This window comes from Schistocerca piceifrons, chromosome 2 (genome assembly GCF_021461385.2).
Source record: "Schistocerca piceifrons isolate TAMUIC-IGC-003096 chromosome 2, iqSchPice1.1, whole genome shotgun sequence".
Lineage (NCBI taxonomy): Eukaryota > Metazoa > Arthropoda > Insecta > Orthoptera > Acrididae > Schistocerca > Schistocerca piceifrons.
The window spans coordinates 859419488-859445420 of NC_060139.1; the positions used below are offsets into that span (position 1 = coordinate 859419488).

General features: G+C 42.1%; 1 protein-coding gene across 1 annotated transcript in view; it reads right to left on the reverse strand.

Annotated features, from left to right (window-relative positions):
• LOC124777816 (NFX1-type zinc finger-containing protein 1-like) overlaps positions 1–25933 on the reverse strand; it is a 279974-nt gene that overhangs the window by 217846 nt on the left and 36195 nt on the right. The window lies entirely within an intron of this gene.

Sequence of the window (25933 nt, forward strand, 5' to 3'; positions counted from 1 at the left end):
TTAAAAATGCTTTCATTAGGTTTCATAAAACTTTGACAAAGTATTTGACAAGTAATTATTATTATATGTTTTAACTTGATTTAACTACGCTTTATAAATTTTGTAAAGTTACTTTCCTACTTAATAAATTATTGTTACTGTGGAACGGGTGAGCGGTTGGAAAATTTTACTACTAACGGAAATATAAAAGTGGGTAGTTGGTAGAAAAGGTTGACTTCCCATGATGTAGATGAATAACAGTGTCATGGACCATGAGATGCACTTTTTCTGCTGCATACATCTGTGAAATCACTCTAAGGATGCTAAGGAAATCTGAGCAGATGGGGAAATTATTCCATCACGTCTTATTGGTATCAATGTCTTTTGGAATACATACAATTATGTATTGAATACAATGAATTCGTGGTAGGCGAACACTAAAATGATGGTCAGAGAAATGACTGACAGCTCAAGATAGTCCCCCATTTAGACTAGACAGTATACACTGGAATGAAATAGTGGCAATTGTCTTCAAAAATGACTCATATCTACACTACAAGTGCTATTTACAAGATGTAAAGAATCAATATTTTTCAGACCAGTTTCAAAAGGACTGCTCTTCATACAAATTCCAATGGATCTCATTGCTCATAATTCATTGTTAAAAACCATTCCAGGGTGCACAAGCAGAATTATAGGGAACGTGACATGCGATTGGAGTAGGAACTGGGTATTTCACTTGTTACACCCCGAGGAATTGTGCGGTTCCCCAGACCAGTACAGAGACTGTGAATGTGGCTTGTCCTAAATAACACCTTGGTCAACCTAAATCAGTCACTAACTTCCTTTAAGTAAGACAGACCAGCTTACAGATACACAGTAGAACCATAATAAAGCCGGGATTTTTCACAGTTGCTAAAAATTAGAGGAGAGATGTTCTGTACACTCCTGACAACTTACGGCTTCCACATTTTAGAATACTGTTCAGATTGGCAGGCAAAGGTTTCAGGCCCCTCTAGTATGGCAACTAATCCTGATTTCCAAGAAATATAAGCCCCAGGAAGGAATGGATAGTGTCTTGAAAAAAGAGGTTATAAGATGAAAATTAATGTAGTCAAATTAAATTAGGTGATGCTGATGGAATTGATTACGAAATGAGACACAAAAAGTACTAGATGAGTACTGCGGATTTAGACAGCAAATTAACTGTCAAAGGCAGAAATAGAGAGGATCTAAATCTTAGATTGGCAACAGAAAAAAAGAGAAATATTTCAACATCAAATATAAATTTCAGTGTTAGGAATTTTTTCTGAAAATATTTGTTGGGAAGATGTGTGGGTTCCACGATGCCTTACACAGTGTAATTGCTTGTTTACTCACACCAGTGATGTTAAGGAAGGAGAGGCACACAGCAATCAGTCACAATCCCATTAGTTTTTGTAACTCTTGCATATCTAGATTTTGGCTACATCTCCAGTGCTTTTGAGTTACATCCAACAAAATCACAGCAGTATAATCTTATTGGTGTACAAGCAGAAGGAGACTGATTGCTGTGTGCCTCTCCTTCCTACAGTCTACAGTCACTGTGCAGAACAGAATCAAAGTTGGTTCGGTGATGTTAGTTTCTGTAGTAATCACAGAGTAGAAGTCAGCGGTTGTGGTTGAAAGTCAATGATTGTGTCTGCTGCAGACTCGATAATAGCCGTAATTACAATGATTAGTCGTACAGTATATTATTATTATGAGAGGATATAGAGGAGAACTGTGTGAAATACTATATGAGTGAATATTACGACAACATTCACATCTACCACATCAGTCATGTTTTGAATGTACTGTTGTATATATACGAGCAATCAGAGTGCCATGTGACAATTCATATTCCATTTTTCTCCTGTACCAAAATGAAATGATCGTGTGGCATTTGTGACTAGGAGACCAGGTCCAAGGATTGTTCAGACATCTGCTGCATTACAACAACATAAACACACAGTAACTGAGCACAGAAAACTCAGACACAGCATGGAATTGAAGCAAGGGCTTCAGGATCTTCAGAAAGCGACACAAACCACTAGACCACAAGCTGTGGACTGTGTTACAATGAACTATCATTAGGTTTGTAGGATGACGTGACGACTGTCACTTATTTGTCTTGAAAATTCTACTATGGGACCAAAACTCATACCAATATTAACATGCAGCTCTACAATAGCACTGTAATGTCTCCCTTTCTGAACCAATCACCTTCTTCCACAATTTAGGAGAAGACAGATTGTTACTTACTGTAAAGAAGACAAATCAAGTTGCAGAAAGGCACAATTAAATGACACTTACATTAAAGCTTTTGGCCACAGCCTTCATCAGTAAAAGAGAAACACACACAAACTATTCACACACACAAGCAAGCATGCCTCATGCACACACGACTGCCAGCTCCAGCATTTTGGGCTGGAATGCAACTATCACTGGGATGTAAGCAGCAATCTGGAGGGGGCAGGGAAGGGGAGGGATGTAGTGTACAGGTTGGGGAGGGAGACAAATGCTGTCTGGTGGTGAGTGCAGGGGCTAGACTGCCAACACGTGCAGTGTCAGGATGTTGCAGGCAGGGGGGAGGGGGGGGGGGGAGGGGTAAGGAGTAAAAAAGGAGAGGACTGGGGAAAGATGGATGGAGGCATTGGCAGAGGGCTGCAAATAAACAGGGATTGGTCCTCACAGAACTGGTACTGCAAAAACACATCTCCATGGCATTCTAGAACCATCTCTGCTGCCTCTGCAATCTGTACTCAATACATCAAATCTCTGCAATTAAATACCTTGCTCTCCAGCACCTGGAGGAGCATTCCAGACACCACCTCCATAAGTTATCCAAATTGCTGATATCTTACTGCCACCTTGGAGCCCCACTATCCAACCCCAATTGTACTCCCAGTGTTCCTCCTTGACCACCCCTCATAGCAGCTAAACCCTGCCAAGCTGATCTTTTCAACTTGCCACATCCCCCAAAACTCCCTACCAACTCACCACCAAATCCAGAGCCAAAACATTCCTGTGACACTGTTGTTAGCCTGTCCACCAAAATGCTCAGCTCCACAGAAGTTTCAGTCAAAACAAATCCTGATCAAATCGTCCTATGTGCAAGTTCCACCACTGTTGCTATGAATCACGCAGTGACTACCTGGTAGAAGGCCTTCAACAATTATCTGAACCCTCCATCTATAAACTCTGCCAGAGTGATCCCACGTGAGACATCCAACACAAACTCCAATCCCTGCTTAAATCCTTAGGCCCTTCCCAGAACATCTCCCCTGAATCCATTTCCCTCCTCACCTCTATGACACGCTGCATGTCCACCTTCTACATGTTCCCTAAAATCCACAAACCCAACAATCCTGGATGCAGCATTGTATCTGGTTATTATGCCCCCACTGAAGGAATTTGTGGCCTCACTGACCAACGCCTTCAACCTACTGCCTGCATGTCTAGCTTCCCACATCAAACACACCAACCACTTCCTTCACTGACTCTCCACCATCCCCACCCCTTTACCTCCTGGATCCTTACTTGTCACTGTTGACTCAAAATCCCTATACACCAATATTGTGCCTGCCCATAGTCTTACTGCTACTGAACACTGCCTTTCCCAACTACCTTGACACTTAAAACCCACTACATCATTCCTTGTACACCTCACTAACTTTGTCCTAACCCAGAACTACTCATTTGAAGGAAAGGAATGTAAACAAATCTGCGACACAACCATGGGCATCTGCATTACACCCCTGTATGACAACCTTTTCATGGGCTGGCATCTAGAGACTCCCTTACTTCCCAAAACACAAAACCCCTGGTCTGGTTCAGGTTCATTGATGATATCTTCATAATCTGGACTCAGGGCCAAGACACCCGACACCCTATCTTCGTTCCTTCACAACCTGAACACTTTCCCTCCCATACGCTTCAACTGGTCATCCTCAACCCAGCATGCCACTTTCCTTGATGTTGACCTCCTCCTCTCTGATGGCTCCATATGCATCTCTTTCCACATTAAACCCACCAACCACCAACAGAATCTGCATTTTGTCAATTGTCATTCTTTTCAGACCAAAAAATCCCTCCCATACAGCCTGGCCACCCTCGGGCAGTGCATCTGTAGTGACAGAAACTCCTTTGCTCAGTATGCTGTGGGCCTCGTCAAGACCTTCATAGATAGGCACTACCCCCAGACTGAGTCCGCAAACAGATCTCCCACGCAATTTCCCCTCACACCCCCAATTCTTCCACAACCTGCAAGAACCAGACACAAAGGAGTGTCCCCTTCATCACCCTGTACCACCATGGACTGGAACAACTGAACCACATCCTTCGTCAGGGCTTTGAATACCTATAATCACATCCTGAAATGTGGGACATCAATCTCAACCCCGGTGCAAAGCCTGCCTAACCCACTCACCCAGCACTTCCTATTCCAGTCCTGTCACAGGTTTATTCTGCCCCAACAGGAGCCGGACCATCTGAGAAAGCAGCAGCCATGTTATTTACCAACTCTGCTGCTATTATTTCACAGCTTTTTATATTGGTATGACTACTAACCATTTGCCTAACAGGATGAACGAGCACCGCTATACTCTGGCCAAGAGGAAAGTAGACCACCCTATGGCACAACATGCAGCTGAACATAACACACTTTATTTCAATGGCTGCTTCACTATCCAAGCTATCTGGATCCTTACCTCCACCACCAGCTTTTCTGAACAGCGCAGATGGGAGTTATCCTTACAACACATTCTCCGGTCCTGTAATTATCCCAGCCTCAGCCTACGGTAACATACTTCCCCACACCCTTCATCCATCAGTTTCCACCCCCTGTCATGTCATCTCCATCCCATTCTCATCCCCCACCCTGTTTATTTGCAGCCCTCTACCAAAGAATCTGCCCATCTTTCCCCATCCCTCCCCTTTTTCCCCACCTCTCTGCCCTACAACCTTCTGACACTACACCTGTTGGCAGTCTAATCCCTGCACTCTACACCACACAGCATATATCTATCTCCCCACTTGCACGTTACATCTGTTTCCCTTCCTTGCCCCCTCCAGACTGCAGCATGCATGCCACGTGATAGTTGCATTCCAGCCCAAGATGCTGGAGCTGGTGGTTGTGTGTGCATGAGGTGTGCTTGCTTGTGTGTGTGTGAATGGTGTGTCTCTTTTACTGATATAGGCTGTGGTCAAAAGCTTTACGCAAGTGTCTTAACTGTGCCTCTCTGCAACCTGACACGACTTCTTTACGGTACATAGCAATCTGTCTTTTCGTACACTGCTGACATTCCTACATGGAGTTCTCATTGTTTGATCATCTTCATCCATTAGCCAAGGTCATGAACTAACTTTAGGCTTCTTTCTTTATTTTAATTAACAATCCCAGAAATTCTAGCAGGGAGTGTTAAAAATGTAACCTTACATGGAAGTGAAATATGGATAATAAACAGCTAAGACAACAGGAGAATAACTTCTTCTGAAATGTGATACTACAGAAGAATGCTAAAGATTAAATGGGTAAATCATATAACTAATGAAGAGGTACTGAATCAAATAATGGAATTAAGAACTTTATGGCAAAACTTAAGTAATGTGAGGGATATGTTGACATTACACATCCTAAGGCATTAAGCAATAATTAATTTGGTAATGGAACAAAGTGGAAGTGGGTCAGTTTGGGAAAAATTGCTGTGGGAGTCCAAGCCTTGAATATAACAAGCAGGTTCAAATGGATGTAAGTTGCAGTGGTTATACTGAGATGTAGAGACAAGCAAAGAACACACTAGCACAGAAAGATTTTTCAAACTACTCTAAACAAAATGAAGCCCGAGGACCCAACAATCTTTAAAATTCTGAGTGGTGAAAAACACAACTTGAAAGACAATTACAAATATCACATAGATTTTTCAGTAGAAAATCTAAAACCAGTATTAACTGCCCATATCTCAGATCTCTGATTAGTTAAACACAAAATCTGTTTGACTGCTGGATAGCTGGAAGAAGAATAGAAATTTAAGACGCTGTCCATAAATAAACACTCCACTTGGCTCCTTCCCGTGAATGCAATTGCTATAAAACAGAATCCATAGTAAAGCTGGACGTTGTACCAAAAAGTTGATCTGGAATATTAAGCCTTCAGGTGGTACTGTTGGCCTTCTCAGGACCAAAAAAATACTTGTTAGGTGGTGCCTGCTCAAGTAAACATGGAGTTTATCTGCCTCTGCACAATCAGGTTGTCAATGATAATGTGTTTTTCACTGTTGTGGTCTTCAGTCCAAAGAATGGTTTGATGTAGCTATCCACATTACTCTATCCTGTGGAAGCTGCCTCAGCTCTCAATAACTACTGCAACCTACAGCCTTTTGATCTTCTAAGAGTTCTCGAAATATAATTCATTATTATTATTATTATTCACGTTTGGGCCCTACTGGACCACGCGAAGTACAATCACGGGGCATTCAGTTATTTTCTTTTAGACTTTCTCTCTGCCCAAATTGTTTTCATTCTCTCAGAATGAGCTCTTTTCCTTTCATCAGACCATGTGGTTCCAGTTTTCTTTGGTTTTTCAGCTTGACCAACTACCCAGTCATGAATTTTTTGCCTAAATAATTTTCTGTCTTGAATTTCATCTTGTTTTATATCTGCCTCTTTCATGTCCTCTTTTATAGCAGCAATCCATTTTATTGTCTCAAATTTAGCTTTACTTCGATTTTCGTAGAATTCCACTACTTGTTTAGTTAGTCTGGTAGCATCCATTCTTTTAATATGCCCATAAAATTTTAATCTGCATTTTTTCATATCCGAATATATGCTGGTGTATTGTTGAATTTCACTATTTGCTCTTAGCCTGTATGTTCCTTCTTCAGTATATTTTGGACCTAGAATTTTTCTGATTACTTTTCTTTCTCTTTTTTGGATTTCTTGAATGTCCTTTTTTCTGTTTAAAATTAGCGTTTCAGCCCCATAAAGGCACTCTGGTTTTATGACCGTGTTGTAATGTCTCAATTTAGAGTACCTCGAGAGACATTTTTTGTTGTAGATGTCTTTTGTAAGTCTAAAAGCTGTCTCCATCTTTTGACAACGAATTTCATTTCCAATTTTTTCTAGACCAGTCTCTGAGATTGTTTCACCTAAATATTTGAATTGCGAAACTCTTTTGATTTTTCCATACTTAGTTTCCAAAAGTTTGGGTGCCAGTTTGTTGCTAGTCATATACTGTGTTTTTTCAAATGAGATTTGGAGACCTACTCTTTCTGCTGTTTCTTTAAGAATTTCTATTTGTTTCTGAGCAATTTGGATGTCCTGCGTTAGAATAACCAAGTTGTCTGCAAAGGCCAAACAGTCTATTCGAATATTTGTACGTCCTAATTTCACTGGTTGGTCAATTTTGAACTCCAATTTTCGTTCGCGCCACTCTTGTATTACTTTTTCTAGAACGCAGTTAAATAGCAACGGAGAGAGTCCATCACCTTGCCTCACGCCTGTTTTTATTTCAAAGGATTCTGAAATTTCTCCTCTGAACTTTACTTTTGATTTTGTACCAGTTAGCGTGTCTCTGATAATTGCCGTGGTTTTAGGATCCAGGCCTTGTTCTTTCACAATTTGGAAAAGAGATTCACGATCCACTGAGTCATAAGCCTTTCTAAAATCTACAAAGGTACAAACTAGTTTTTTATTGTAAATTTTTTGATGTCTGAGAATTAGTTTGAGGACTAAAATCTGTTCTGGGCAAGATCTATTTGGCCTGAAACCTGCTTGATATTCGCCAATTTTCCATTCAAGTTGTTGTTGTGCTCGGTTCAGAAGACATTGAGAGAGGATTTTGTATGTGACTGGAAGAAGAGAAATTCCTCTGTAATTATTAACATCAGTTTTGTCTCCCTTCTTATGAAGTGGGTGAATCAAGGCGGTTTTCCATTCATCAGGAATTTTTTCAGTTTGCCAAATGTTTTGCATGATTGAAGTAATTTCTTTAACGGTTTTTGGACCAGCTGCCTTTAAAAGTTCTGCAACAATTCCATCTTCACCAGATGCTTTGTTGTTTTTCAACCTATGAATTTCTTTAATGATTTCCTCTTCATTTGGTGCAAGTGAAACTGGATTGCATTGTTGGGGAATTTTTGGTGGAAATCTTTCTGTGGGCTCGGGGCAATTTAGAAGATTCTTAAAGTATTTAGAAAGTTCTTTGCAATTTTCTTGGTTGTTAAGAGCCAACTGTCCATTTTCCTTCTTGAAGCAAAGATTCTGGGGTTGGTACCCCTTTATTTTGGTTTTAAAAGTTTTATAAAAATTTCTGGTATTGTATTTCTGAAAATCTTCTTCAATTTCTAAGAGTTGACTATTCTCATATTGTCTTTTTGTTTGTCTAATTAGTTTTGAAGTGTCTTTTCTAGTTGTCAGGAATGTATCATATGTGTCTTCTGTCTTGTTGCTATCCCATGCTTTAAATATTAATATATAAATATATTTGTACAACCCATATCTTGAATGATTTATATATGTTCCACCAGATAAGAAGGAACTACTAAAAATCATTCAAGACACGAAAACCAACAAAGCAGCAGGTGAAGATGGAACTGTCACAAATTTGTGGAACCAATGGCTAACGGAAATCCACTGTAGTGTTAAATGAATCATGCAAAATGTGCAACTGACAGAAGAAATTCCAGAGGAATGGAAGTGCACACTGATTCATCCTTTACATAAAATAGGATATAAAACTGATTTCAACCACTGCAGATGAATACCACTGTCACCATGCTGCATACAAGATCCTTTCCAAACTGCTACTTAGCAGGCTAAAGACATATCTACACAACAAGGCTGGGGAGACATCATGGTAGATTTTGAAAGAGAAGGTCATGTGTGGAACAAATCCTGATTCTTAAGCTCATAATCCAAGACAGTAGCAGGATGCATGCCTTATGAAGCTGTGTATGTGAACGCAAAAAAAGCATAAAACTCTATTGTCAGACAATCTCTGTTTCAAACACTGGAACATCCTGTCATTAGTACGCCACTTCTGATGACATTTTCTCCACATGTCCTCTTACAAACTTCTTAGAACATTGCAACAGAACTCTTCATTTACAGTGTGACCAGAAGGAACAAATTCTTGCATGAACAATGCCGCAAATATAAAGGAAACTGGTCAACAGACTTATTGTTTCAAGCTTAATTTGGCCAAGGGGACGACTCCTTCATTGAAACAATTGCTGCTTAGTTTCAGGGTCAAAGTCATAAAGCCATCTATCATCATTGGTGACCACCTTGAAAGAAAGTTTGGATCACCTGGAAGCATATGTTTAAATTCCCTGTTTACTTTTACATGTGGTTCCTTCTGGTATCCTTGACGCAGATGTGGTGCTAACTACACCACAATCCTTCTCATGTTTAATTCTTATGATACGATATATTCACATGTTCCATAACTTACTCCCAAGATGTTGCAGAGGTCTCTGATGGTCTGTCTGTAATCTTACATCATAATCAGATCCTTCACTTTCTATTTTCTTCTGTTAATACTACTTGACACCCTATAAGAACAGTTGTCATAAATAGCTGATGTTCGTCTATTTTGGAAATGGTTGGTCAGTCATAAGACTGTATCTGACAAACAGTCTTCTCTATTAAAGCTTTCCCAAATTAAAAAAATTTAAAAAAAACTTTATACAGACATGCAGCTCTTATTGTAAAATCACAAACTTGCAAGAACACGATAATGAAAATTTCTCACCAACATCTAACCAAACTACTCTGTTCACAGTCACACAGCACGTATGGGGAGACACCTAGCGGTATTTGCTGGTATTTCAGTTTCCTCACACAAATTTGCAAACAGAATTCAAAATTTAGGAACATTTTTTAAACAAACTTTCATTCATGAAGCCAGAAAATTAATGACTTTTTACATTCCAAGGGTACATTTACGCTGTGACCTCACTGCTTGCGCATAACCAGCAGCTCACTGAGGCTTTTAAACTGCAGTGTTGCTGATTGATCCATTGCTCACTATGATCCCCACAAGGTGAAGATACCAAACTGGTTTCCGTTTCAAGCAGTGAACTATGGAAACCATCCTGGAGTGTGAGCTGTCACTGGCTGCTTCAAGGTCATACCAATCTTGACTTTGATATTTTGACTGCTGCTTGTTACACTGTTTCTTGGGCACCATAAGCTGTGTTGATGTGAACTTTGGAAATAATCTCAAGTGTGAAAATTATAGCTGATGATGGTACACAATTTTTTTCAGCTGGATCTGAACACAAAGCTAAGTCCAGAGGCATGACAGCTATAGTACACAAAGTATATGTAGATAAAAATATTGTTTCAGAGTGAGTTCTACTTGGTCTACAACAAAAATTTCATTAACAATATGCAGTGTGGAGATTTTGCATTAAGGAGGTGCACTCCATCCTCTTTTTTTCCTTCCTTGCCAACTGCTACATTTTTGTCATGGCTGCTACATTTTTGTCATGAAGGAATCACTGCCACAGCCATCAAACAATATACTGAACATATTTTTTGCTGTTTGCCACTGAAAGTAATGTATTCAACTAGCAATGTGGCCAGGCGCAGGATAAATGCTCTTAAGATCCAGACAAAGTAGTGAGGTGATAATCGCTGGGGTCTAAGTCTGGGCTGTATGGGGGATGGGGCGTAACAGTCCACCCAAGTTTCTTCAAAAGCTCCTGTGTTTGTCAAGCGAGGTGGGGTCGAGCGTTGTCGTGAAGAAGCACTACTCCCTCCTTCAGTCATCCTCTCTGGGGATTTTGGATTGCTCGCCGGAGTTTGGTCAATGTTTCACAATATCTTTCTGAGTTTATTGTTGTCCCAGGTTGCATGATCCCAAAACACAGTCACCATAACATTTCCTGCTGATTGTGTTTGTTAGAATTTCTTTGGTAGCGGTGAACCGGAGTGAAGCCACTGACAAGATTGTTGTTTTGTTTCGGGGGTCTAATGAAACACCCATGTTTCATCTCCCATGATGATAAGAGTACAACAACTTCTCTTTGTTGCCTTCCCCCTCACACTGTTGAAGAAACTTGTGAGCACAGTCAAGGCATTGCTCCTTGTGTCCATCAGTCAGCATCTGGTGGACCCAGCGAGCACACACCTTGCAATAACCCAACGTTTCTGGTAAAGTTCTTTGAATTGTGCCATGGGAAGCTTCAGGAATGCGTTCAACAAGTTCACAGACAGTGACTATCCGATCTTTGAGCAGCCCACTGTTGATCTCCTGGACAATCGCATCCGTAACGGGCCGTCTTCCACTCCGTTCTTCATCATGAACTTTTGTGCGACCCTCAGTTAAAGCCCTGCACCATTCGCGGACATGCTGAACGGACATGCACTCTTAACCATAAACCTCAGTCAGATGCCGATGAATCTTCAACGGGCGGTAACTTCCTTGTGTGGGGAAACCAGACTACTGCTTGAACCACGCACTTGGCGAGAGCGGCGATCAACACTTTCATCTCTGACGGCTGCCAAGCCAACACTGAGTGACGTAGCAAATCGCGGATGGGTGGGCTGGAGAGTGGAGGATCTACTGCGCACAGCACTATTGTCAGATTCAGCCTAGCACCTTCCCTAGAGGCTGTAGCTTATTGGGAGCCTTACTTTTGGTACAGCCCTTGTACAACAGGGTAAATTAAGTTGGGTCTAACTCCCTACCAAGAAGTGAAAAGAAAGGCATGTATTCCTCAGAACAAAATTTTGGAATGGCAAAATGGTGAAATGGACAGATTGCACTTTCTGAAGAGTGTGTTGTACAAGTACTTTCTGATGTATGTGTTGTACAAAGCTGAAATGTTATCATTAACTTGCAAATATATGAATAAAACTACTTGCAACTGAAGCATATTATTAAATAAATTCTGTTCTTATCATACATTTTTGTCATCTTTCTGTCAGTTATGTTATTTACAAGAATAATTTACATTTTTGTAATAGAAATGTAACAACAGTGTGCACACAATAATTTATCCCATGCCTGCTCAGACAGCATGGAGACAATGGCAGTGGTGGGGGCCTCAATCATGAAAAGCCATTGCACAATAGAGGCGGGTGGGGGATGCAATTAGACACTCGAAGCTTCCACACAAATGCATACCTTACATAATTTGCAAGCTACAGCTAACAAGTCTGCAAACAGTTGATTTACGGAGTTCACAAATTCCTGCTCTTCTTGCTGTCTTCTAGAATACAACAGCATTTTGCTCTTATGATAAGAAAGGTAGTGAGGTTTGTTTTCTAGAATACAACAGCATCTAACTCTTATGATATGAAAGGTTTACAACTGACTGACTGCACTTGAAGCTCCACATTGCCAAGCGATTGTCCCCAATTGCGAGGAAGCACTACTCTTCATTCCACTTGAGAATAACAGGTTATGTTCTTATTTGTCTTGAAGGGTTTGGCACAGATGCATAAACAGCATGGTGGGTAATGTGGATGATGTGATCAACTCATTCCCGAATGCTGTCTCTATGTTGAAATACATCAACTGGCTCTAATAATACAATAATTAGTTTGCCTTGCTGCACACTCATCCTGATAGCTGTACTTTGGGAACTGCTCTGTGTGGTCTACGTATCCAAATAAAGAAGTCATAATTGGAATGTAAACTGCAAACTGCTATCCACTGAGCAGCGTGCGTAAGTGAGGGAGATGTAATGATAGATTGATGGAGGATAATGATTATTTGGGAGTAACAAAGTACGTCCTCTGCCCCCCCCCCCCCCAAATTAAAACAGACACAAACCTTCTTCTAACCAGAGTCTTTCATCAACTCAGCCAGGGGACATGTGGTAGCAGAACTCCACTGGTACGGCTTACATTAATATCACCGCAGAGTGGGGGACTTTGAGATATGGTTAGTGATAGTCAAACTACTGCATACAGTGTCAGGGAAGGAGGAGTGGTGGTGGTGGTGGTGGTGGTGGTGGTGGTGGTGGTTTGTTTCGTTTCGCTTTAGGGAGTAAAAACAAATGGGGGTCACACGCGTCCAAGTCAAAACTATAGAACATGAACACAGAGAGGAGTTAAATGACTATAAGTCAGTCCCTTAATCGGGCAGGTAGGTTAGAAAATTTAAAAAGGGAAATGGATAGGTTGAAGTTAGATATAGTGGGAACTAGTGAAGTTCGGTGGCAGGAGGAACAAGACTTCTGGTCAGGTGACTACAGGGTTATAAACACAAAATCAAATAGGGGTAATGCAGGAGTAGGTTTAATAATGAATAGGAAAATAGGAATGCGGGTAAGCTACTACAAACAGCATAGGGAACGCATTATTGTTGCCAAGATAGATACGAAGCCCACACCTACTACAGTAGTACAAGTTTATATGCCAACTAGCTCTGCAGATGACGAAGAAATTGAAGAAATGTATGATGAAATAAAAGAAATTATTCAGATTGTGAAGGGAGACGAAAATTTAATAGTCATGGGTGACTGGAATTCGAGTGTAGGAAAAGGGAGAGAAGGGAACATAGTAGGTGAATATGGATTGGGGGACAGAAATGAAAGAGGAAGCCGCCTGGTCGAATTTTGCACAGAGCACAACATAATCATAACTAACACTTGGTTTAAGAATCATGAAAGAAGGTTGTATACATGGAAGAACCCTGGAGATACTAAAAGGTATCAAATAGATTATATAATGGTAAGACAGAGATTTAGGAACCAGGTTTTAAACTGTAAGACATTTCCAGGGGCAGATGTGGACTCTGACCACAATCTATTGGTTATGACCTGTAGATTAAAACTGAAGAAACTGCAAAAAGGTGGGAATTTAAGGAGATGGGACCTGGATAAACTAAAAGAACCAGAGGTAGTACAGAGATTCAGGGAGAGCATAAGGGAGCAATTGACAGGAATGGGGGAAATAAATACAGTAGAAGAAGAATGGGTAGCTTTGAGGGATGAAGTAGTGAAGGCAGCAGAGGATCAAGTAGGTACAAAGACGAGGGCTAGTAGAAATCCTTGGGTAACAGAAGAAATATTGAATTTAATTGATGAAAGGTGAAAATATAAAAATGCAGTAAGTGAAACAGGCAAAAAGGAATACAAACGTCTCAAAAATGAGATCGACAGGAAGTGCAAAATGGCTAAGCAGGGATGGCTAGAGGACAAATGTAAGGATGTAGAGGCCTATCTCACTAGGGGTAAGATAGATACCGCCTACAGGAAAATTAAAGAGACCTTTGGAGATAAGAGAACGACTTGTATGAATATCAAGAGTTCAGATGGAAACCCAGTTCTAAGCAAAGAAGGGAAAGCAGAAAGGTGGAAGGAGTATATAGAGGGTCTATACAAGGGCGATGTACTTGAGGACAATATTATGGAAATGGAAGAGGATGTAGATGAAGATGAAATGGGAGATATGATACTGCGTGAAGAGTTTGACAGAGCACTGAAAGACCTGAGTCGAAACAAGGCCCCCGGAGTAGACAATATTCCATTGGAACTACTGACGGCCGTGGGAGAGCCAGTCCTGACAAAACTCTACCATCTGGTGAGCAAGATGTATGAAACAGGCGAAATACCCTCAGACTTCAAGAAGAATATAATAATTCCAATCCCAAAGAAAGCAGGTGTTGACAGATGTGAAAATTACCGAACTATCAGCTTAATAAGTCACAGCTGCAAAATACTAACATGAATTCTTTACAGACGAATGGAAAAACTAGTAGAAGCCAACCTCGGGGAAGATCAGTTTGGATTCCGTAGAAACACTGGAACACGTGAGGCAATCCTGACCTTATGACTTATCTTAGAAGAAAGATTAAGGAAAGGCAAACCTACGTTTCTAGCATTTGTAGACTTAGAGAAAGCTTTTGACAGTGTTGACTGGAATACTCTCTTTCAAATTCTAAAGATGGCAGGGGTAAAATACAGGGAGCGAAAGGCTATTTACAATTTGTACAGAAACCAGATGGCAGTTATAAGAGTCGAGGGACATGAAAGGGAAGCAGTGGTTGGGAAGGGAGTAAGACAGGGTTGTAGCCTCTCCCCGATGTTGTTCAATCTGTATATTGAGCAAGCAGTAAAGGAAACAAAAGAAAAATTCGGAGTAGGTATTAAAATTCATGGAGAAGAAATAAAAACTTTGAGGTTCGCCGATGACATTGTAATTCTGTCAGAGACAGCAAAGGACTTGCAAGAGCAGTTGAATGGAATGGACAGTGTCTTGAAAGTAGGATATAAGATGAACATCAACAAAAGCAAAACAAGGATAATGGAATGTAGTCTAATTAAGTCGGGTGATGCTGAGGGAATTAGATTAGGAAATGAGGCACTTAAAGTAGTAAAGGAGTTTTGCTATTTGGGGAGCAAAATAACTGATGATGGTCGAAGTAGAGAGGATATAAAATGTAGGCTGGCAATGGCAAGGAAAGCGTTTCTGAAGAAGAGAAATTTGTTAACATCCAGTATTGATTTAAGGGTCAGGAAGTCATTTCTGAAAGTATTCGTATGGAGTGTAGCCATGTATGGAAGTGAAATATGGACGATAAATAGTTTGGACAAGAAGAGAATAGAAGCTTTCGAAATGTGGTGCTACAGAAGAATGCTGAAGATTAGATGGGTAGATCACATAACTAATGAGGAAGTATTGAATAGGATTGGGGAGAAGAGAAGTTTGTGGCACAACTTGACCAGAAGAAGGGATCGGTTGGTAGGACATGTTCTGAGGCATCAAGGGATCACCAATTTAGTACTGGAGGGCAGCGTGGAGGGTAAAAATCGTAGAGGGAGACCACGAGATGAATACGCTAAGCAGATTCAGAAGGATGTAGGTTGCAGTAGGTACTGGGAGATGAAAAAGCTTGCACAGGATAGAGTAGCATGGAGAGCTGCATCAAACCAGTCTCAGGACTGAAAACCACAACAACAACAAAGTCAGTCCCAATGGACAGAATAGGAGAGAGCTAAAAACAGGCACGTGGAAAAGGGCTAAAAAACACCATGTAGAAACGGAGGTCCAAAACTAAAAATTAAATGGCCTTCGCCATATTGCTTCAGTGGATAAAAAGTAAAACGTGGTCGACAGCCCGCGTATCATTTGCTAAAACGGCTGATAAATCAGACAGCAAACCCAAGCTGGAACGTAAATTGTTAAAAAAAAAAAGGGCATTCCAGCAGGTAGTGGCAGACAGTTAAAATTTGGGAACAATGGGTGTACAAAGTGGTGCAGTAGCGCCACTTAGCGGATGATGGTGGCTAAAAAGGCAGTGCCCAAAACGCAGCGAGTTTAAATTACCTCCTCCCGGTGAGAGGGCTGGAAGGAGGTTGTCCAAGGTGCGGGGAGAGGCTTAATGAGCTGAAGCTTATTCCCATGAAGGGAGAACCATTGGCAATGCCAAAGGGACACCACCTCCAGACAGACGGCAATGCAGAGATCATCGGAGGGAATATAGGTATTCGCAGGTTGAGGTACGAGGACTGCAGCCTTGGCAGCAACGTCAGCAGCCTCGTTTCCTGGCAGACCGACATGACCAGGGACCCACAGAAACATGACACCGGCTCCACAAAGAATGAGCAAGTGACAGTTTTCCTGGACCCGGTGCACTAAGGGATGAGCAGTGTACAGTGCACATACACTTTGTAGGGCACTGAGTGAGTCTGAGCAGAGGACAAAATTGGAAAGGCAGTGTCGCCGGATGTACTCCGTGGCCTGATACAAGGTGAAGAGCTTGGCTGTAAATACTGAGGAGTGTGCCACAAGCTGATATCGAAAGACACAGGTGCCATGGTCAGTCTGACAGCCATCAGTGTAGACAAAGGTACTATCGCGAAGTTCCATGTGAAGGTCGTGAAACTGGAGGCAATAGACCAAGGCTGTAGTAGTGTCCTTAGGAAGTGAATGAAGGTCAAGGTTAACATGGGCTGCTTCACGAAGCCAAGGTGGTGAAGGGTTCACCCCCACCGCAAAAGTTGCAGGTATAGTGAAGTTAAACTGCCGTAGCAAGTGGCAAAAGCGGACTCTAGGAGGTAACAGAGAAGAGGGACAAGCCCTATGCTCATGATCAAAGGAATCATCAAAGAAGGAGGCATAGGAGGGGTGGCCGCATATGGAAGACAAACGGCATACATACCTGCTGAGGAGAAAGTCATGGCAGTAGGATGGTGGTAGTTCAGCAGCTTCAGCATATAGACTCAACTGGGCTGGTGTAAAAGGTGCTCATGTCCAAACGGATGCCACGATGGTGGATAGTATTGAGACAGTGTAAGAGGGATGGGCGTGCAGATGCATAAAAAGCACTCATAGTCGAGTTTCGAACAGACAAGGGACCAGTACAAATGAAGGGGAGTGGTTCGATTGGCACCCCAGGAAGTACCATTGAGAACACATAGGAAATTGAGGGACCGCGTACAGTGGGCTGCCAGGTAAGACACATGGGAGGACCAAGAGAGTTTTCTATCGAGCATGAGCCCCAGAAATTTCGTAGTTTCAACGAATGCAAGGGCAACAGGCCCAAGATGTGGAGGTGGTGGGAGAAACCATTTGTGCCACCAGAAATTCATACAGACAGTTTTGTCAGGGGAAAAGCAAAAGCCATTGTCAATTCCCCAGGAGTAAAGATGATCTAGACAGCACTGAAGACGCCGCTCAGTGAGACAGGTCTGTGGAGAACTGCATTAGATGGCAAAATCATCTACAAAAAGAGAGCCGAAGATGCCTGGTGGGAGACAGGTCGTTATAGGGGTAATGGTGATAGCAAAGAGGATAACACTCCGGACTGAAGCCTGAGGCACACCATTTTCCTGGATAAAGGTGTGCAACAAGGCACAACTCACACACACTTTGAAAACTCGGTATTGTAAAAATGCCCAAAGAAAACAGGGCAGGTTCCCAAGGAAGCCCCACATGTAAAGAGTAGGGAGGATACCAGTTCTCTGGCAGGTGTCACAAGCCTTCTCCAAATTGAAAAACACGGCCAAAGTCTGGGATTTGCACAGAAAACCATTCATGACATGGGTGGACAAAGCAACGAGATGGTCAGCTGCAGAACAGCGCACTCGAAGTCCCCACTGTGCATTCATTAGTAAATGTCGAGACTCGAGCCACCACACCAGCCAGACATGAATCATATGTTCCATCACCTTGCAAATGCAGCTAGTAAGGGAGATGGGACAGTAGCTAGAAGGATGGTTTTTGTCCATACTGGGCTTAGGTATGGGTATGACGGTGGCTTCACGCCTGTGTCTAGGAAATGTGCCCTCTGCCCAGATGCAATTGTACATGTTAAGCAGAAAGTGCTTGCCCATAAGAGAAAGGTGCTGCAACATCAGAATGTTGATGGCAACTGGCCCTGGGGTGGAGGATCAGGATGAACTGAGACCATGATCTAGCTCCCTCATAGTAAAGACTGCATTGCAGCACTCACGATTCGGAGAAGAGAAGGGCATCGCCTGAGCCACCTCCACTCGTTTCCATTGGAGGAAGGCAGGGTGATAGAGAGAAGAGCTCGAAACTTCCGCAAAATGATGGCCCAAGGTTTTGGAGGTAGCAATAGGGTCCACAATAACATTGCTACTGTCATGCTGGAAATTAGGGAATGGATCTTGCACCCAGAGAGCCGTCGGAAGTGGGCCCACGTGACAAAGGAAGGGGTGGAACTGTTAAAAGAACTAGTGAATGAAATCCAGCTAGCTCTTTTGCTATCGTGAAGAACGCGACAACGCTTTGCACACATCTGTTTATAATGAATGCAGTTTGCCAGAATAGGGTGGCAGTTAAAACTGTAGAGAGCATGTCTACATGCGCAAATTGTGCCGTGGCATGCCTCAATCTACCAAGGGACTGTGACATGACGTGGTAGAGAGGAAGTGCGGGGGCTGGAATTTTCTGCTGCAGTAAGGATAATGTTTTTGACATATTCGACCTAGGCATCACAACTGGGGAAATCTTGTTCTTCGAAGGTCGCCAGGGAGGAGTAAAGCTGCCAGTCAGCTCTAAGAAGCTGCCATTTATGCATGCACGCGAATGGGGTATGGGTCAGCAAACAGATAGCACACGGGGAAATGGTTGCTCAAGTAGGTGTCAGAAAGAACGGACCACTCAAGACTATGGGCAAGCTGGTCAGTGCAGAGGGATAGGTCCAAATGGGAATAGGTGTGCTAGGAGTCGGAGAGGAAAGTGTGTGCCTCAGTGTTAAGGCAGAAGAGGTTAAGGGGGTTAAGAAGGTCAGCCAAGAGGACACCTCTCTGACAGGTCCTGGGAGAACCCCAAAGGGGATGACGTGCATTAAAGTCATCGAGGAGCAAAAATTGGGGAGGCAGCTGCCCAATAAGTTGAAGGAAGTCTGCCCTGGTGACAGCGAATGATGGAGGAACATATATATAGTACAGAGGGAAAAAGTCAGGTGGGGAAGGAAAAGGCGAAATGCCACAGCTTGAAGATTGGTAGTTGGCAAGATGGGTTGACTATGAATGTCATCCTGTACAAGCAGCACGATGCCCCCATCAGAGGGAATGCCGACCTTAAGGGGAAGGTCAAAACGAATCAGTAAGAAATGTGAAAGCTCAAAGCAGTCATGAGGGTGCAATTTTGTTTCCTGAAGGCAGAGTACACGGGAACACTGCGACACTAGAAGCAGCCGTAAATCCTCTTTGTGCGACCGAAGGCCGCAAACATTCCATTGGAGGAGAGTCATGATGAAGAGACATGGAGGTGTCACATCAGCGGCTGCCGGTTGACGGCTGGGGAAGAGATGCTACTACAGAGCACTGAAGGAGGAGGATCCTGCTCCATGGGGTCCACAGAAGCATCAGCTTGCTTGTGCGGTCGGTATGTGGAGTCCAACGCCGAAAAACTGTTGTTGGTGCGCACCAGCGACACGGAGGCTGGCCGGGCGAAGGTATCACTTGCTGACACCATCAAAGAGGACCTTCAGGGTGACGAAGGAATAGACCATTTGCCTTTCCTTAGAGCCTTTCCGGGTAGATGAAGAATCTGGTATTGTTTGGCTGGAGGGATGGAGCAAGTCTTCACATGAATACTCGTTCTGTCCTTTCCGGCCTACCGGTTGTGGAGCTGGTGGTTTCGCCCTCTTGAAGCGAGAGTCTGACGACTTGTTGCACAGTTGGATGGGGGATGGCGATGCTACCTTGACACTGCGAGATTTCACGACCTCAGAGCTGAATTGCAGGTTGCATGTCTGTGTGGCCATGTCCTTCACGGAGTGAGGAGTAACAACAACAGAACTATAAATACCATACGGGAGAACACAGGGTTTGCGACTAGCCAGTAATTTGCGAGCAACTGGATAAGGCACCTTTACCTTTACCCGGACCTCTTGAACAGCCTGCTCATCAAAACACACTGGACAATCCCGAGAGGAGGCGGCATGGCCGCCATTGCAGTTGAGACAGCGGGAAGAAGGAGGTGGACAATCGCCCTCGTGCGTATCCCTAATACAGATGACACATTTGGCTAGGTGTCGACAAGATGTTCTTGTGTGGTTAAAATGATGACACTGGTAGTAGTGCATCAGGTTCGGAATGTATGGCCAGACAGTGATAGTTTTATAGCCTGCTTTGAGCTCGGACGGAAGCACCACTCTATTGAAGGTGAGAAAGAGAGTGCGGGTAGGCACTAAGGAGGAAACCACCTTTTTCATTACATGATGAACGGCAATGACACCCTGATCAGAGGGGTAAGATTGTATTTCAGCTTCGGTTAGACCGTCGAGTAGCCTGGTGTAAATTACACCACAGGAAAAATTCAAAGTTCTGTGGGCTTCAACATGAACAGGGTAAGCATGGAGAGGGGATGCAGCAAGCAGTTGCTGTGATTGAGAATCAGAAGTGGTCTCCAAAAGCAAAGTGCCATTCCGTAAACAAGAGCAGGATTTCAGAGGGCCAGCAATTGCATCTACACCTTTCTGAATAATAAACGGATTTATCGTAGCGAAGGACTGACCATCTTCATTATGTGAGACCACAAGGAACTGTAGTGCAGTGGGAAGGGTCTTTGAATCATTAGCCTTGTTGTGTTTACATTTTGTAGATGTTGAATGGGAAGATGATCGACTCATAGCCAGGAAATCCCCCATGATTGCCAGTGCCTTTGATGGCGCGCTCCTTCCAACTGGGGGCCCCTTCACCTCAGTTCACACCTCCCGAACACTTGACGGAGGGACCAATCGGCAATTTGGGAAGGTTATAGCTCAGGGACTCACCCCTCCTTGGGCCAGGCCTGTACCAGGGGGTACATGCGAACCGTACCTGTTGACTCGGTGCTGGGAATTACGCGTTACCCAGTCACCTGTTACACGTCAGACACATGTACCAGCCTTCAATAGCGCACAGGGAGGAAGAAGGAAAAAAAAGAGGATCCTCAAATGCAGAAGTGGAGGAACGAGAGGTGAAGGGAAACAAAGAAAGGAAAAGGGAGAGAAAAACAAAGGTGAGACTGTTCGCACATCACCAACAGAACGCAGAACATTCCCAAGAATACCCCGAGACATGTTCCCCAAGGGAGGGGAAAAACAATAGCAACAGGATAGACATGTTGCATGGAAGGGAAAAATGCTGCAAAGGTTGGGGCCCCATCGTAGCCAAGCACAAACACCCACCAAAGAGCGGCGAGCACCCCCGGAGGAGGGGGGGCCATGTGGTAGAGATAAAAATGGAATATACAGTAATTCTATGCCTCAAGTACATTGCAATGCAAACGCTTGTAGGTTAATCTTTTGAGTGAGAGGTAAGGAATGGATACCGAAGATGGTTACTCCTTAATCAGTACACTCCCCACTTACGTCATCTTTTCTGTGGACCTCGAAAGGAAGGCATCAGATAATTTAAGGTGTGTTTTTGCAATTCATACTTAAGTGCTTGGTCGAGGATTTGACAAACCATCTTCAAATTATTTCTATACCGTTCCACTCTCAGAAAGCACACAATAAAAAGAACACTTCAATATTTCCCTGCGAGCTCAACTTCTCTTATTTTACTACAATGATCATTTCTACCTACATAGGTGGGCATCAATAAACTATTTTTGCAATTGGAGGAGAAAGCTGGTGATTGCAATTCTGTGAAAAGCTCTCACCGCAACACAAAACACCTTTCTTTTAATGACTTCCACCAAAATTCGCATATTATATCAGTGACTCTTCCCCTGTTTACACACTAATAAAAAACGAGCTGCCCTTCTCTGAACTTTTTCAAAGTGCTCCATCAATCCCGTCTAGTAAGGATCCCATATACACATTAATATTAAAAAAAAAAAAAAAGACAGGCAAGTGTCATGTGGGCAGTCTCTTTAGTAGAACCGTTGCATCTTCTCAGTGTTCCGCCAATAAAACATTGTCTTTGTTTCACTTCCCCTTCAACATATTCTACTTGATGTTTCTCATTTAAGTTGTTAGTAATAGTATTCCTGTATTTAGTTGAATTGACAACCTTTAGATTTATCTAATTTATCATGCAACCAAAAATTAACAGATTCCACCTTTCGTGCACACACTTTTTATTACTTCAAGTCAGTAGTCTAAATCATTTTGCAATTGGTTTTGATCTTCTGATGACTTTCGCAGATAGTAAATGACAGCAGCATCTGTGAACGGTCTAGGAGGGATGTCCTGATTGTCTCTTAAACTGTTTATGTAGATTAGGAACAGCAGAGATCCTAAACCACTTCCTTGGGAAATACCAGGCATCGCTACAGTTTTACTCCTTGACTTTCCATCGTTTACTAAGAACTGTGACCTTTCTGACAGGAAATCACGAATTCAGTCGCACAACGGGAATGGTACTCTATTTGATTAGAAGATACTTGCGAGTAATGGTATTAAAAGCCTTCCTGTAAACACGTGAACATCTGCCATAAGTTTCTCTCTTGTCTCTTAATAATCACCACATTCTTAGACATGCTATATGTCCTGGTATTCATTGGCATTCTTTTGTAAGATCTCACTGGGCTACATAAAACATGTTTTGGTCGAGTACATGTTACTGCTCTCAGACAGTTCACCCATCTTGTATGGACTGTTTTTATATTTTGTGTGTGAATTTTGTCAAGGTTTTAACACAAGCAACTAGGGATATTTAAGTACACATAGAGAGAGCTCAACTTACCTGGGTAGACATTATAAAACACTCGTGCAACAGATGTCTCATCCCGGAAGTTGGTTGCACACACATCCACTTTCCCAACCAAGTGATCTGCCCTTCCTTTTAAACCTTTCCCATCCTCCCTGATGAAGAAACTATTAGTCCCAATAGTTAGGTAGTGTCTCTCTTTAATTTTTATAAACATCCATTGGCTATACTGCACATTTCACCTTGATTTAAGTTCTGGAAAGCATTTCTGCCCTCAATTTTCTAGTTTTCTCAATTGAATTTTCCTTAGTGAGTGAGACACACCACATTCCACCACTGAAGCATTCATGGAGCCTGGGGTTACAGAGGACTTACGGCACTCACCAGCCCACCACATGGCAAGGCTTCACCAACTTGTACTCGCCTTTGAAGATTTAGGTTTCTCTGATGTTACTATTTGGCATACTTTGGAGGCACGTTTGGTTTATTAAATGCCTTGGATATGACACGGATTAATCCTTAACAATTCCTATCAAAAATAAACATTTTGTAAGCAAGAGTCAAAACATTCTAACTTAGGCGAATCATCTTGTTTTTCGGTTATTTTTGTGAGAAAGTTAACATGAGTATAGGAAAGATTGCTACAATAACTGTGTTAATTATACACTCAATCTCTGGTAGGCTTCTCCAGCAGAATGATAAAATTACATTAAAAAAGGAGAGAATCGAATAATTCACATTTTCATCAACTGAATTATACTGTCTTAGATGGGTCCACATTAGTCCTGCCCAGAAGAAATAACGTTTTCCACACAATGTGTTTCAAATAACACTCAGAAGAATATTTGAAGCACATCTAACATACATGAAATCACTGATCTTAAAAACGTATTGAAACTGAGTATTCTCAAGCTGTGTATCACTACACACTATAAAGTAATGTTATGAAGCATATTCTAGTGCGCACATCTAGCTTACATTGTAACTATGCCCATTCCCATGTGTTGTTTGTTTTTACAGTAATGTGTTCCCTGCAAGTCCTCCGTGACAAGCCAACAACATGACTTGACCAATGGAAACGTTACGAATGACAAATGCACAACACAACAGCTGTCTCGAGTAAAATGTTGCATTAATTACCCAAGAAGAGGAAGTTCTTATATATTATCAACATGTATAATTTTTCACAGAAATCTAGACATGTAATTGTATCCATATAACACTTGAGTCTAATTTTCAATAAAAAAAAAGTTGTTATTTATTCACAGTCCAGTGTATACTCTGCCACTTTATGAACTGGATAAAGTGTCTATGTTTGTTTTATATAAAGTGTAGCAATGGATTGCTGCTTTCATATCCCATCTAGTCAGTGCAAAATCCAACTTTTTCATAAGTGAGGCTAGCAGTGTACCTGTGCGTTTAAAATATGGTGTAATCTGATTAAGCTGTCATTGTCCCTTAAATGTCACAAAAATTCACTGAACTATTTGATGGTTTCAGGTTTGCAGCAAAGAGTTTTCCTGGTAATACAATTTAAGTCGTCTGAGTGAGACCATGTAAAAATCTAAAGGAAGCTGAGCCACAATGCTGAACATATATTGTTGTAGGTGTGACACTAATCATTACACTATTTTTAGCTAGTGGAGTAAGCCACATCTACACTGCAAAATCTGCTTAGAATTGTGCACTTATGAGAAGCAAATTTTGTGATACTGACGTAATATTTGTTATTAGAAGTTTTTTTTTAATTACTTTAGCAGCTGTTCACTTATTTTGTAACATTTGGAACTCCAGGTAGGAATATTGACAATGTAGGAGGAAAAGGTTGCTACTTACTGTAAAGAAGACACATCAAGTTGCAGACAGGCACAATTAAAAGACACTCACATATAGCTTTCAGCCACAGTCTTTGTCAAAAAACTGCGAACTTCAGCATCTCCGGCCAGAATGTAACATTTGTACAAGGGCAAATTTTTTTTGCCCCCCCCCCCCCCCAAATCTGACTGCTTATTGAAGAAGCTACGCAAGTGGCACAAAGTGGATATGTGCTGTAGGCTACTGTGCAACTCTTGCACTACACACGCCACCACTGCCGGCCTCAAGGCATCAGTCTGGGTTGCACTACAGCCACATAAACTTGGCTGCCGTCATTGTTGCTCCCATCAAGTGTGAATTACAAAGCGTAATTCAGTTTCTGCAAGCACAAGGGAATAGTGCAGCAGAAATTCATCAGAGAATTAGCTGAGTGATGGTGATAACTTTATGACTGATGGTGTTCTGTGTGAATGGTGCCGAAAGTTTAAAGATGGCCAAAATTATGTGCATGATGAAGGAGACCAAGAATGCACGTTTGTCGTTAAAGCTGACCTTGTTGAATGAGTTGACAGAGTGGTTAGAGAAAATTGTAGGTTCACTATAACTGCTTTGTCTACGGAAATTCCGGAAGTTTCAAGATCTGTCATACACTCTATCGTTACTGAACATTTAGGCTAAAAAAAACTTTGTGCTAGTTGGATTCCAACAATGTTGATGGATTCCCACAAAAGTCACCGAATGGTGTCAGCTTTGAATTTCCTTGACCATTATCACAATGAAGGAGAGAAATTTTTGAAATCAATTGCTACAGGAGATGAAACTTGGATCCAATACAACACACCGGTTGGTTGTCTGGTTTAAAAGAGGGGGGAAAGGGACCAAACTAAGAGGTCATCAGTCCCTCATTCCTAATAAAAAAAATGCCACAAGTGTGAAAATGAAATAGACGAGAGATATAACACAAAACGGAAAGAAAGGAAAGACTACAAGAACGAACAAAAGGCAACGAGTACTAAAAGGAACAAAAGCGGACAAGAGGACAACAG